Here is an 11,856-nt window from a genome sequence, read left to right as displayed (position 1 = left end):
CCGCCCCACAACTAGCGATTTCGTCGCTGTGCTGTCCATAACGGAAGCCCGATCCCGTCACCAAGACCGACGACTCCCGCCGATTATCCGTACCGGACCTCAAGTTTCTTCTTCTTCTCATTTTTGGTGGTGTATTTTATCCCTAACTGTCAGGTGGGGTGATAGCTTCCTCAGTGAGTAATCTGCAAGACTGCAAGGTTCCTGCACTTTCCTCTGCCATTCAGACTGAAGCTATCCATCCCTCCTCCTTTCACAATCGGACTTGGGACCGGCTAGCGTAGAGTTCTTATTGAAATTGAAAATTCTGATTTTGGAATAGAAAATTCTGAATTTGAAATGGAAAATTCTGAAATTGATTTGGAAAAGTCTGAACTTGTTTAGAAAATTCGGAAGTTGATTCGGAAAATTCTTAGTCTGACTTACGAAACTTATACTCAACGTATATAGACTACGAATGACCATCGTGCACCCAAATACTCTTACATAAAAAATCAACGGAACCTTTCATACTTAAAGCGCCGAACTTCCAGTTTTCGACCTTTATTTTTTTTTTGGTCGCTTAGGAAATCTTCTTCGAACACATAGTTTACTAGATGGCCACTTCTATATATTGTAGCGGCTCTTCTCCAGCAAACCACTCCCTGTCCAGTGAATCTCCTGTAACGCTGTGACATGAGCCTTATATTGAAACTTTCGTCCTTTTTGTCGTTGTAGAATTCGTCCAGTCCTAGACTTCTTTCCTGGCTTCGCAGGCTTGTTTTCCATGTAGACTTAACAGTTCTTCCCAATACCCAACCTCAGAGACTAGCTTGTATAATTTATCCTGTTTTTAGGCGCCGTAAACTCGTCCTTCCCCTTCTGTAGTTTTTCATTAAGAAAGAACTCCCAGCGGTCACCACATGGAAGTGGAGATAGGGTTTGGTAGTCTGGAGCTGTCGTTTTTGGTTCAGTAGGCGTTTCCCAGATTTTATGCTCCGTCGTGAGTACCAATCCACCCTTCGTCCTGCGACCTGTACTGTCAATATCATAAATGGTTAATATATAAAGTAGAGTGCTTTTTGGTGACTGCACATCCAGATTGCCTTTTCAACTTCTATAGCACTGACGGTTGCTTTAAATGTTAGCATTTTTTGTAAAGGTATCGGATGGGAAAATTCTTCGCTTAATATCCACCATTACTTTATTCTCCTAATTTACGAAAAGCCTACTTCGGTCTCGAGAAATTGAAATAGCGTAGTGCAAATATGTCTAAGAAATAGCATAATATATATACTTTCTTTGACCTATTTGGTATCCCCAATTAGGACAATTAAGGTCATCCAATACTCAAATTCTATAGCATTGAATTGAATGCATGAAATAGCATGGTATGATAGTAACTCTTTGAATTTCTATGCGCATAGATGTGTGTATAGTTCCATCTTATTCGACTTTGTGAACTACGTAATGTTCCGAATATATAGATATGAACGTTACAGTCATACATAAGAGGATTCTACCCAAATTTTGAGCCCTTTTCTGCCGTTCATACTCTGACTCTGGGTTATTTTTCCAATGCAACTGACTATTGCAGGATTGCATTTTTCAAAAACTCCTTTCTTATTTCCTGCAACAATTTGTCCTTGCCAGTGAATTTAGGACAGATTGTCCCCTTACTCCCCTAAGAATGTCCATGCCATGAAATATTGAACACAGTCACATGCTAGGATTTTTCCCAGAAGTGGATTTTCAGCGCATGGAAACTAGCCTGGGCCAGAACTCGTTAGTATGATAAAAACCAATTTTCTGCACCCTGCCTGCTCTCCGTATCGAGGCGTTATCATCAATAGGGGAGCAGCGACAGAAAGCTTGCTTAAAGCTTCCAAAATATCTTAGCCTCCCCCGCAACCCTCTGGACTATATCAGCAATTAGACTATATTGTAGGAACTAAGTCAATCTAAAATGGCTACTACCATGGTAGTCGTTATTTGGGGAAAATTCTGTGAGTTTTATGACTAGTTTTTTCTTCTTTCTTTAAATAAAATCGTGACGAAAAGCTCACAGTGATGCAGTTCAAGTTTGATGGTGTTCAGTGTTGGGTGAGGAGATTCGTACGAGAGCCGCGTGACTGAATGCGGGTTGAAAATGCACAATTTTCTAGTCTAGTCACTGCTTCCAAGTTAGCTTCATTGGATCTGAGAAGTTCTCATGTGACGTGCTAGAATTGCATGGTTTTGTTATTATTCGAAAACGCTGCATAGTGTTACTTACTTTGGGCGAAATGACGACATAAAGGAATCCATCAGTGAAAAGATAAAAGTATCTTTACAATTTGAGACTTGGTTTTTTCGTATCTTTTCTTGCTTATCTACCAAATTGAAGCCTTAATAGTTGAAAAAAAAAAAACAAAATCAAGGACGAAAACAATGTGATACCGAATTTCATTCAAAGGAGACACAATTCTCTTAAAAATAGTGAGTGAAATGCGTTTTAATAAATTATTTTATTTCGAATATTCTCATTGGTTATTAGATAAAAATCTTATCTTAAATCCTAAGCGACCGTAATAATATAGATATTGAATTGTAAATTCAGTGGGAAGTGATACTTCAACCTATGAGCATTCAGCGACTACTGGGGTACTTTTATGTGATTAGTGTTTTTGTGTTGAGTTTTCTGAATATTTCGTGCTATATCTTTAATCTTTTTTAATTTAAAATGAAAATGAAAACATCCGACTTCGATTTGTATAACAAAACGTGGTAGGTGAAATCTAACTGGAAGACCACCACTGTCTTATGACTTCTATAGCTAGAAAGAGGGTAGGATCACTTCGACCTCCCTCATTTTTATTTGTGTGATAGTTACTTTATGGCGTCCGTTGTGTGATTCAAGCTCTGTAAGACATTAAATTTCTGTTAGCTGTTTGTTCTTTGTTCGATTGTGGTGACATTTTTGGACCTATTACGACGCATATATAGTATTCACTTTGTGCGATTATTCGAAAAAAAAAACAATACATTGCAGCAACTCTTTGAGTCATGTTCTTTGGAAATATCTAAAAATATTCGTTTGTATCTTTACGAACAAAGTGGAATGAATTTATACGAATTATCCGCATTTCAAATGAAAATTACTTCTGTCACGCAAGAAATGTACAGAATACTTTGTTTCCTTTCCTTTCCTTCCACAAGGACAGCCCTTAATGTTTGTTCGAAAAAAAAACGTCATATAATGTATAATATGCACTGTTGCGTAACAGCCCCAACCTCAATATCCAGCTATAAATCTACGTAATGACATTGCTAACCGATTGGAAAGTTGATATTGCCCTTCGATATTATGACAACGTATCTTTTATTGACGCCCAAAAATCAAACCAAAAACTTTTTGAAAATTAAAGACTGCCCACTTTTTGGAAACCTCAGTGCATATGGTGCTGGAAATGCAATTGCTTCCATTATATTTTGCTCAATCATTTATTTGGAAGCGGTGCTTCCATTGTGCGCTATATGATGAGTGACTCTAACTTTGTGAATAGTAGAGAGATTTCCACCAAATTTTCCAATTTTGTTGTATATATCAGAAAGTGCTCTTTCATTCGTCTTTACTCCAACTCATGCCAAAAAAAAAGGAAATTAACCGGATAATTCCAATAAAGATATCTAATGCCCCACATGACCACATTCACAGGAGAAGAATCTACCAATTTCTCCCTTCTAGTGTTCTACTCCTTCAAAAAGCTTGAGAAGAGGATAAGAAAGCTAAGACAATCCCATTGAAAATCAAATAGAAAAAGAAGGAAAAACAAGAGTGAATAAAAAATGCTCATTAGCGGTAACTTCCCTTAGATAAAAGAGCGCTTCATCAACACCCGAAATTCGCTTTTTTTCGTTTAATTAAAAAATAATGAAAATAACGTCCCTCTTCTTCTTTTTCTTCAGCCTTTGTCCCGTTCATAAGCGGGGTCGGCTCGTCGTGATCGGCTTCGCCATTTGGCTCTATCGAATGCCTGATCTGGGTGCAATCTCGAGGCTTTCAAATCGCCATCCAGCGTATCAAGCCACCGTTGCTTAGGTCTGTCTTTTGGTCGTTTATCATCGACTTCGATGTTCAGCCCAATCTTGGCTAGTGAATTCTCGTTTGCACGAATTGCGTGACCATACCATCGAAGACACCTCTCTCGCAACTTTTCCACGATCGATGCAACCCCATAACGATCACGGATATCCTCATTTCGGATGTGATCTAAACGTGTGACGCCACTAGTCCAACGCAGCATCTTCGTCTCCATTACCGCAAGACGCCGTTCATTGTCTTTATAGTCGGCCAACACTCAGAACCATAGAAAGCGACTAGACGGACGACATTGCGGTAAATTTTAGATTTGAGACGTTCGTTGATGCGTCGATCACAAAGAACACCAGTTGTGGAACGCCACTTCATCCAGGTTGCGTTAATGCGTGAAGCAATTTCATAACGAAGTTCTCCATTGGCTGATAACGTTGACCAGAGGTATTTAAAGCGCTCAGTTCTGGGCAGATCACTGCCACTGACAGTGATTGTGCCTGTTTCATGGGGATCGGTCGTCAAAAATTCAGTTTTGTTTAGATTCAATCTGAAACCGTGTTGCATGAGGCGATCATTCCATTTTTGAACAAGTTGCTCGAGATCATTTTTGCTATCAGATCCTAGGAAAACATCATCTGCATAAAGCAGTGTATAGGGCTCTGGACGTTGGATATCCCGTGTGACGGTGTCCATAACAAGAACAAAAAGGAGTGGTGAGAGGGCGCTTCCTTGATGAACACCAACAGAGACACGAAGCGGTTTTGATAAACCCGCCATACTTCGAACTTTACTTTTCGGATCGTGCTAGAGCAATTGAACCCAGCGCGCGCGTTCTTCTGACACGAAGTGTTGTCGTAAAGCATACCAGATGAGTTCGTGTGGTACACGATCAAACGCTTTCTCTAGATCCAGAAAGGCAATGTAAAGAGGGCGATGCTTCTAACGGTGTTTTTCCATGAGTAACCGCGCAGCGTGTATTGCGTCAGTAGTTCCGCAGTTCTTGACAAATCCGGCTTGATTCACGGTTATTTCAACGATTTCGCGAATACGGTTGTCAATAATGCGTTCAAAAATCTTCATGGTATGGGAAAGTACCCGGATCGGACGGTAATTTGAACATTCTGCTGGACTACCTTTCTTTTTCCATATTGGAACAGTGGTACTTTCTTACCAGTCAGATGGTGTTCTTCCTTCCTGAATAACCCGATCAAAGAATTCACTGAGCCACAGTGTTGGGTCCCAACTCTTCGCTTTCCAGAGTTCAGATGCGATGTCGTCAGGTCCTGTGGCTTTCCCCGATTTCATTTGTTTTATTGCCTCCTCGACTTCAGTTGCGCTGACTGGTGGAACTGCTCCAAATGTCAGTAATGATTGTAGAAGTGGAGGATGAGCAAATTCTTCAGTTGAAATCTGCTCGAAGTATTCTCGCCATCTATCCGTCGCGGCTCGACGATCAGTAAGCAAAGTACCGTTCTTGTCATTAACGCAACAGAAGTGTTCGATATCCTGCGGCTTTTAGCAAGTGGATACAGATCTCTCTCGCCATCCCGAGTGTCCAGTTTATCATAACGATTTTTGTAATGGTTCGCTCGCGTGACAGCGACCGCTTTCTTCGCTTCCCGGTTGGCATTCTTATAAATTTGCCAATTAGCAGGCGTTTTATCGTCGAGAAATTTGTGGTAGAGGCGTTTCTTTCCACGGACCTTCATTTCAACGTCATCATTCCAAAGCCAAGTATCTCGGTTGATGTACCGCTTACCCGGCTTGGTGACCCCGATGGTTGCAGAGGCCGCTTTGTGGATCGTGTTTTTCATTTGGTTCCATGATTCTTCCACATTCGTAATGGTTGGCAATCGTATGAGTGAAACCGCTTCTTCTTTCTTCTCACCAAATCGCCACCATTTAATGCGCGGCGGGCCAGTGCGTTCCTCACGCTGTTTTATCGGTGGCTTAATTCGCAGGACGGCAATCAACGGCCGATGTTGAGGTGCGATGGTCTCATAGGGAACGACTTTGCAATCAGTGACAGTGGTAAAATGTTGGCGTCTTATGAGAATATAGTCGATTTGCGTTTTACTGTTCGCACTATAAAATATGGCAAGATGAGACAATCGTTTGATGAACCATGTATTCATAAGTGCAAGGTCACGGGTGTCAGGAAAATCGATTATACGCTCGCCACCCTCATTGCGCGCTCCGAACCCCTTTTCCCCCATGGCACCTGTTACCGTCTGCCTTTTCACCCACATGACCATTAAGGTCGCCGGCAATGATTATATAATCGTCGGCAGGCACATGACAAGTCTTTTCATCGAAAAGTTGTCAGAAGGCATCTTTCTCGGCATCAGGTCGACCTGTCTGTGGGGCATACGCGGTGAAGAAGTGAATAGTGCGATCAGCTGATATAATGGTGAGCTTCATCAGTCGATCATTAAATCGTTCAACTTCTTTAATGGCATCACGGAAACCCTCTGAGATGGCAATGCCAACACCGTATTGAGTGTGTGGGTTACCAAAATAGAGAAGTTTGTAGCCATTTTTACCGCGTTCGCGTTCAATGTCGCTGATTTTGGCACCAAACCATCGGGTTTCTTGCAGAGCGCAGATATCAATGCGCCTTTTCCGAAGGGCTCTTACGAGTTCCTCGGTCTTTCCAGTTAGGGTACCAACATTTAGCGTGCAGACACGTATTTGTTTTGTTCGTTGTGTGCGGACTAACTTGCTTACGTCCTGACGCCGTCCATACGTCAAGAACCCTTGCCCATTTCTCGACAGGACCGGGGCCCGTCCTGCCGCGTCGACTGAGGTGGATACCCTAGCATTTCTCCGAGGCTTGTGACTCAATCCTATCATCATGTTTGTAACGACATTGTATGCATTTTCTTGGTCGACCTGTGGCGGGGCCTGTCACAAAGAGAGATCAGGTAGGATTTAGCATAGTAAAATAACTCCAACTATACTCTATTTATCTCTTTCCCTGATCTCAGCATTTTATTTTTGTTTTGCTGAGGATAGTACAGAGTACGTTGCCTCAAACCCTCCTCCTTTACCTGGGCTTGGAACGTCCCTGAAAAGTCAATATATCAATAATTGCTAACCAAAATAAGACAAGTGTCAATTCCTTCCATTGCAGAGGCAACTCATCAGACGCTGTCTCACCTCTGCCTTAAAAGCAGCGTGAGAAAGTTTCTTGTCAATTGGTCTGATCGACTATCTAGAGGATGGCAGAGTCAGGACTCCTGCAATTTCTAAACAAAATTTACTAACGGAAACGTCAAATCAGATTTTAACGCGTATCCTATGAAACTCGGTACAAACTGAGAATTGTATGGATCCCATCAATGCCTTTCATTTTCACCCTTAAATCTCGAGACTTACGGATATAGATACGTAGGGATGACACTTGTTTAATGCATTCTAGGATTTTTTTCTGAAAGAAAGGAAGTCCTAAGAAGTTCCATTTACTAAAAATCTACTTGTGAATATATGATGCTGCCTTAAGTATACGTAATAGCTAGAAAAATACCTCTGGGATAGAATTTTTGTCCTATCGATTTAGAACGACCTCGAAGCACATATGACAGTTGATTAAGTTATATCGGTAAAGGTTTAAAGGCCTTCAATATACTTCTAGTGAACCTACCCTCTAGAACCAGTTTCAGCGACCCTACCTAAAAAGTCATCCCCTAATTCTTTCATACCAAACGAGAATAGTGTATTCTTTTAGTCTGCCTTTTGCATTAGGAGGGTATTTTTGAAACTTATTGTACTCTTACCACAAAGCTCTACAAAATCGGATATTCTTGCACTTTGTAACGACTAAAATGTCATTGCGGTGGCGTAAAGGACCTTTCTGAGTGGCCAAAGACGACATAGAGGGGAGAGCTATCAAAAAACAACTAAAAAGATGGCGTAATTTACCGTGAACGTCCGCCTGCAAATACTGAAGCTCCATGTAAGTGCTCCTGTGTTAGCCAGACTCGGGAATCTGAGGGCGGGGGATCCACTGAGTACTTCGATCCTTCATGTGTCATTGTACAAAAATTCACGTGTGGGTCGGCACCGGGTCTTAACAATTCACAAACAGGAAGATCCGCGCGTTATACCCCCGACCTATATACTGGTTTGCACTTCTAATTCTCTTCTAAACCAGTGGTCAGAAATTAAGCCCCTTTTCTCGAAATTCTTAATAAGTTGTAATGCCAAAGATGACCAAGAGGGGATAGCTATCCTATAAACCTAAAAACATTATCATCAAAAATAAAACAAACCTTTTTTTATGTTTTGCTTATTTTCTTGGTCCTCATTAAAACCGAAAAACTCTCTTTATTTAGGGGCATCCTCCAACAGAATGGCTTGAGGTAACGTAGGGAGGGAACCTCTAAGGATGCGCTTCACCATATATCTAAGGCAGAAGGAACATTGATCGAGGCTGTGATTCGTGGTGAATTCTCGCTTCCGATCGCAGCACTCAGGTCCACAGTTTTACGGCTTCACGGGCGCGGTTGAGCCGTTATTTTTTTTTTATTAAGGTTTTGTGTAAGCCTTAATAGAATTGATTCGTTATGACTCCTTTAAATTCCGAATTGATGGTCACAACTTAGACCGCAAAAAGTCAATCTCTTTTTCTTGGTAGAGTTCTTACTGCCTCTCTCACTATCAGAGGCTATAAGAACAAGATCACAAGAAAGGTCAAGGTTTCTCAACTTCTCCACTGGACATAGTCGAGAGCTCTGCCCAAAAGAATGCCTGAGAACATACAGATAATTGATCAGACTGACCGTAGTGCATACTGCCTTGATTTCCAACTTGAATGTTCCCAAACACCTCAAAAAAAAGTAGTCCTCTTGGTGCCTCAAAACTAAAGAGATATACTGGTCTCACCAAATCCACCCCGCTTCATTTTGTTTTCGTGCTAACAAACAATCCACTTCCACACTACAGAAAACACTGCTGGCCGCGAAAAAAATATTAAGGATCAACCCGCTTACCAAAAAGGGCCTCCTCACATTCTTCAAGGAATTTCAGGTAATTTTCAACAATGTTAAAACTGACTGTTGACACCATCTCTGCCTTAATTTTTCGGTTTTCTCCTATACCTCTGAGGCTTCAAGCAGCAAGTGCGCCTCTGAATCAAAGATACGATTTTTACCTGCAATATTTTGGGGTTGTCAGCAGAACTTCTTTATATTGCCCACCTCCCAACCTGCCATGTCCATCAGTCCAGATACTTATTTGGCAAATATCGTCCACAACATAGTAAGGAAGCCCAGCTCTCCACTGCCTGCATTCTATGGTGTCCTGGACACAGCGACTACTCCATGAATCATAGTACACGCTCGTCAGCCCGGAAAGGCCTAGGAAAAGAAATCAGTCTAACGTCATTATGGATGCTTATAACTTGGTCTCCAAATGGGAGCAGCAAGAAAGGAAAAGAGAATATACATTTTCTCAAACCTTCCATTCAAACCATGAGCCTGATGTGCGGTAGAAAGCAAGATGATTTCAAGAAAATTGGACTCCAGTCTTAGAATAGCTGCGTTTCGTGATGGGTCAGGGAAACTAAGTTTGTTGAATAAATTAGTCAATCAAGTATGGCTCTGGCTAGGTATCCGTACCGCTGGTGCAATAGGCAACATCTTGCCTCCATCATCTTCATGACATTCACTGCGGGCCAAATACGACAACAACAACAGTTCATTCCACCATTGCCTAAACAGGGTTCGTTCTAATCAAACACTTCGTGAAGAAGTCAGTGATATCTACGCTCTATGGTCTTAAATGTGCTTGAAATTACTATGATTTTTTCGTCTTTCGACAGGTACGCAGAGCAGTAGTTAGCTGGTGAAAGGTTCCGTTGCGGTTCTCCGCCTCGGGCTGACGGGGAGTTCCGTCCCCACGTACTCGAGGAGGGCGATCAGACCCGAGTCTGCAAGGAACTCATCTGAAGTGGCTCTGCCACGAAGCCTCACCGGAGGTTATCTGGTACCATGGGAACCGGGATGGCCCTCTGAGAGCATATGCTCCAGGAGAATTCCTGGAGGATGTGTTCTCGGCCCGGTTATTTGCGGTTGGCCCCCTAGTGGGAGTTTCATGGTGGTTGTGGTTAAGCCTACATCGCGGGCAGAGCTCCTCGGAGCTCGAGCGTGGAGTTGCGCTGTACAACTCGGGTGCCGTACCCCTTAGTTGCGGCAGAGGTGTTAGATAGGCCTCCCATCCACTGGTATGAATGCTAAGCCTGCACTCAGTATAAACCAGGACCGCTGTGCTTGCATGGCGGGGCTCTGATTGTAGTCCCAAAATCAATTCGTGTCCGAAGAGGACCGTGGGATTAAGCCTTCACGGCAGGTACTCACGTTAAACCCCCAGGACTTTCGTCTTTCGACAGCTTACTCTCGAGATCAACAGACTCATTACGATGTTTTAATTGTTCATCCCCGACCTTAAAAAATGTACGGTAACGCCAAGAATCAACTGGACCCTCAGGAAGTACTTCGCCCGTCTCATTTATTGTTTATTTTGGTTCCCGATTAGCTCCTGCGTAGGACGTTAAATAAATTTGGCAAAGAACTGCTGTACCAAATTTTGTGCTATGTCAATAGCGATTTCTCAACATTGGGTTGCTACATGCTCGCAATACAGCTTGTCAAAGGTACATCTATTGCTGACGCTCTAAAGCGGAGTCGTCAGTTTTATCCTCAAAATAATCTCCTATCTAATGTAGCTTCTTTGACCGTCACTTCTTCTCCAATCAGGTTCTGGGCTTCCTCGATTCAACGTTTCCAAACCTTGAAACCGCTCTTCTGCCCGTGTCAATTGACAACGTTTTCGTAGTTCACGTGATGTCCATTGCCATTTCAACAATTTGATTAGAACGGTAGCAGCTGGGTTGCCATCGATTTGATATATCTCATGGTTATATCGGATTCTTCAGTCAATCATACCCCACCTGGGCGGACTTTATGAGTAGCTTGGTAATGACTGCATGAATTTTCCTAAGAACGTGCTCAACCGCTAAATAGAACAGCAGGAGGACGTGGGTATCCCCTTGTTTATGCCTAAATTTATGTAGAAGCTTTGCGTTAGTTGTCACCGGATTTTGATTCCGATTAATACCATCGTATGCCTATCCTTTCAGCTGCAAAAGTAAACAGTCCACCCGCACTTTCATAGGAAGATGCCCTGGGATTCATATCTTCTACACTGCACTTAGGCTTAGGAACTGACACTTGTGACGTGACCGTTCCAAGCCCGAAGAGCTGGAAGCCCGTTAGCTCCTGAACTTTCTTAATATCAGGTTCAAGAATGCAGATAGTAAAGGAAGTTGGTGGTCTATTGGCTTTCTCTCCTGCTCTGCTACCCAGCATCATCCAGGTGGAGTTGTTGAGGTTATTCTAAACACTAAGTTGTTCCCGAACCTCAGGATCCTTGCATTCCTCATCTGAAAGCCATCGATGACGGTTTGGAGATCCTTTTCAGTGTAAGTAGCGACCCCTCTCACACGTCACCAATCGTTCGTGCTTTCGTCGGAAAAGTTTAGCCATAGGATTTGACGATATACACCTCCCGACTTAAAACAATACTTGATGTCTTGCGAAGATGCAATCCTCACTGCTAGGAGAAGTTTCCTCCTAAGCTGTTCGGACCACGCACTATCGTAACCGAAGGAATTAGAGTCGTCATGCAGACCCGTCCGTTGCCTTTGATAACTTTGGCTGCAAATAAAATTTTAACCAATACCGGCCAAGTCCTCCTTGCTGTCCTTTTATCTGAGGCGTTGGGATCGTCAGAGGACCGCTGCCGCT

This window comes from Hermetia illucens, chromosome 1 (assembly GCF_905115235.1).
Source record: "Hermetia illucens chromosome 1, iHerIll2.2.curated.20191125, whole genome shotgun sequence".
Taxonomy (NCBI): domain Eukaryota; kingdom Metazoa; phylum Arthropoda; class Insecta; order Diptera; family Stratiomyidae; genus Hermetia; species Hermetia illucens.
Note: the sequence above shows the minus strand (reverse complement) of the source record.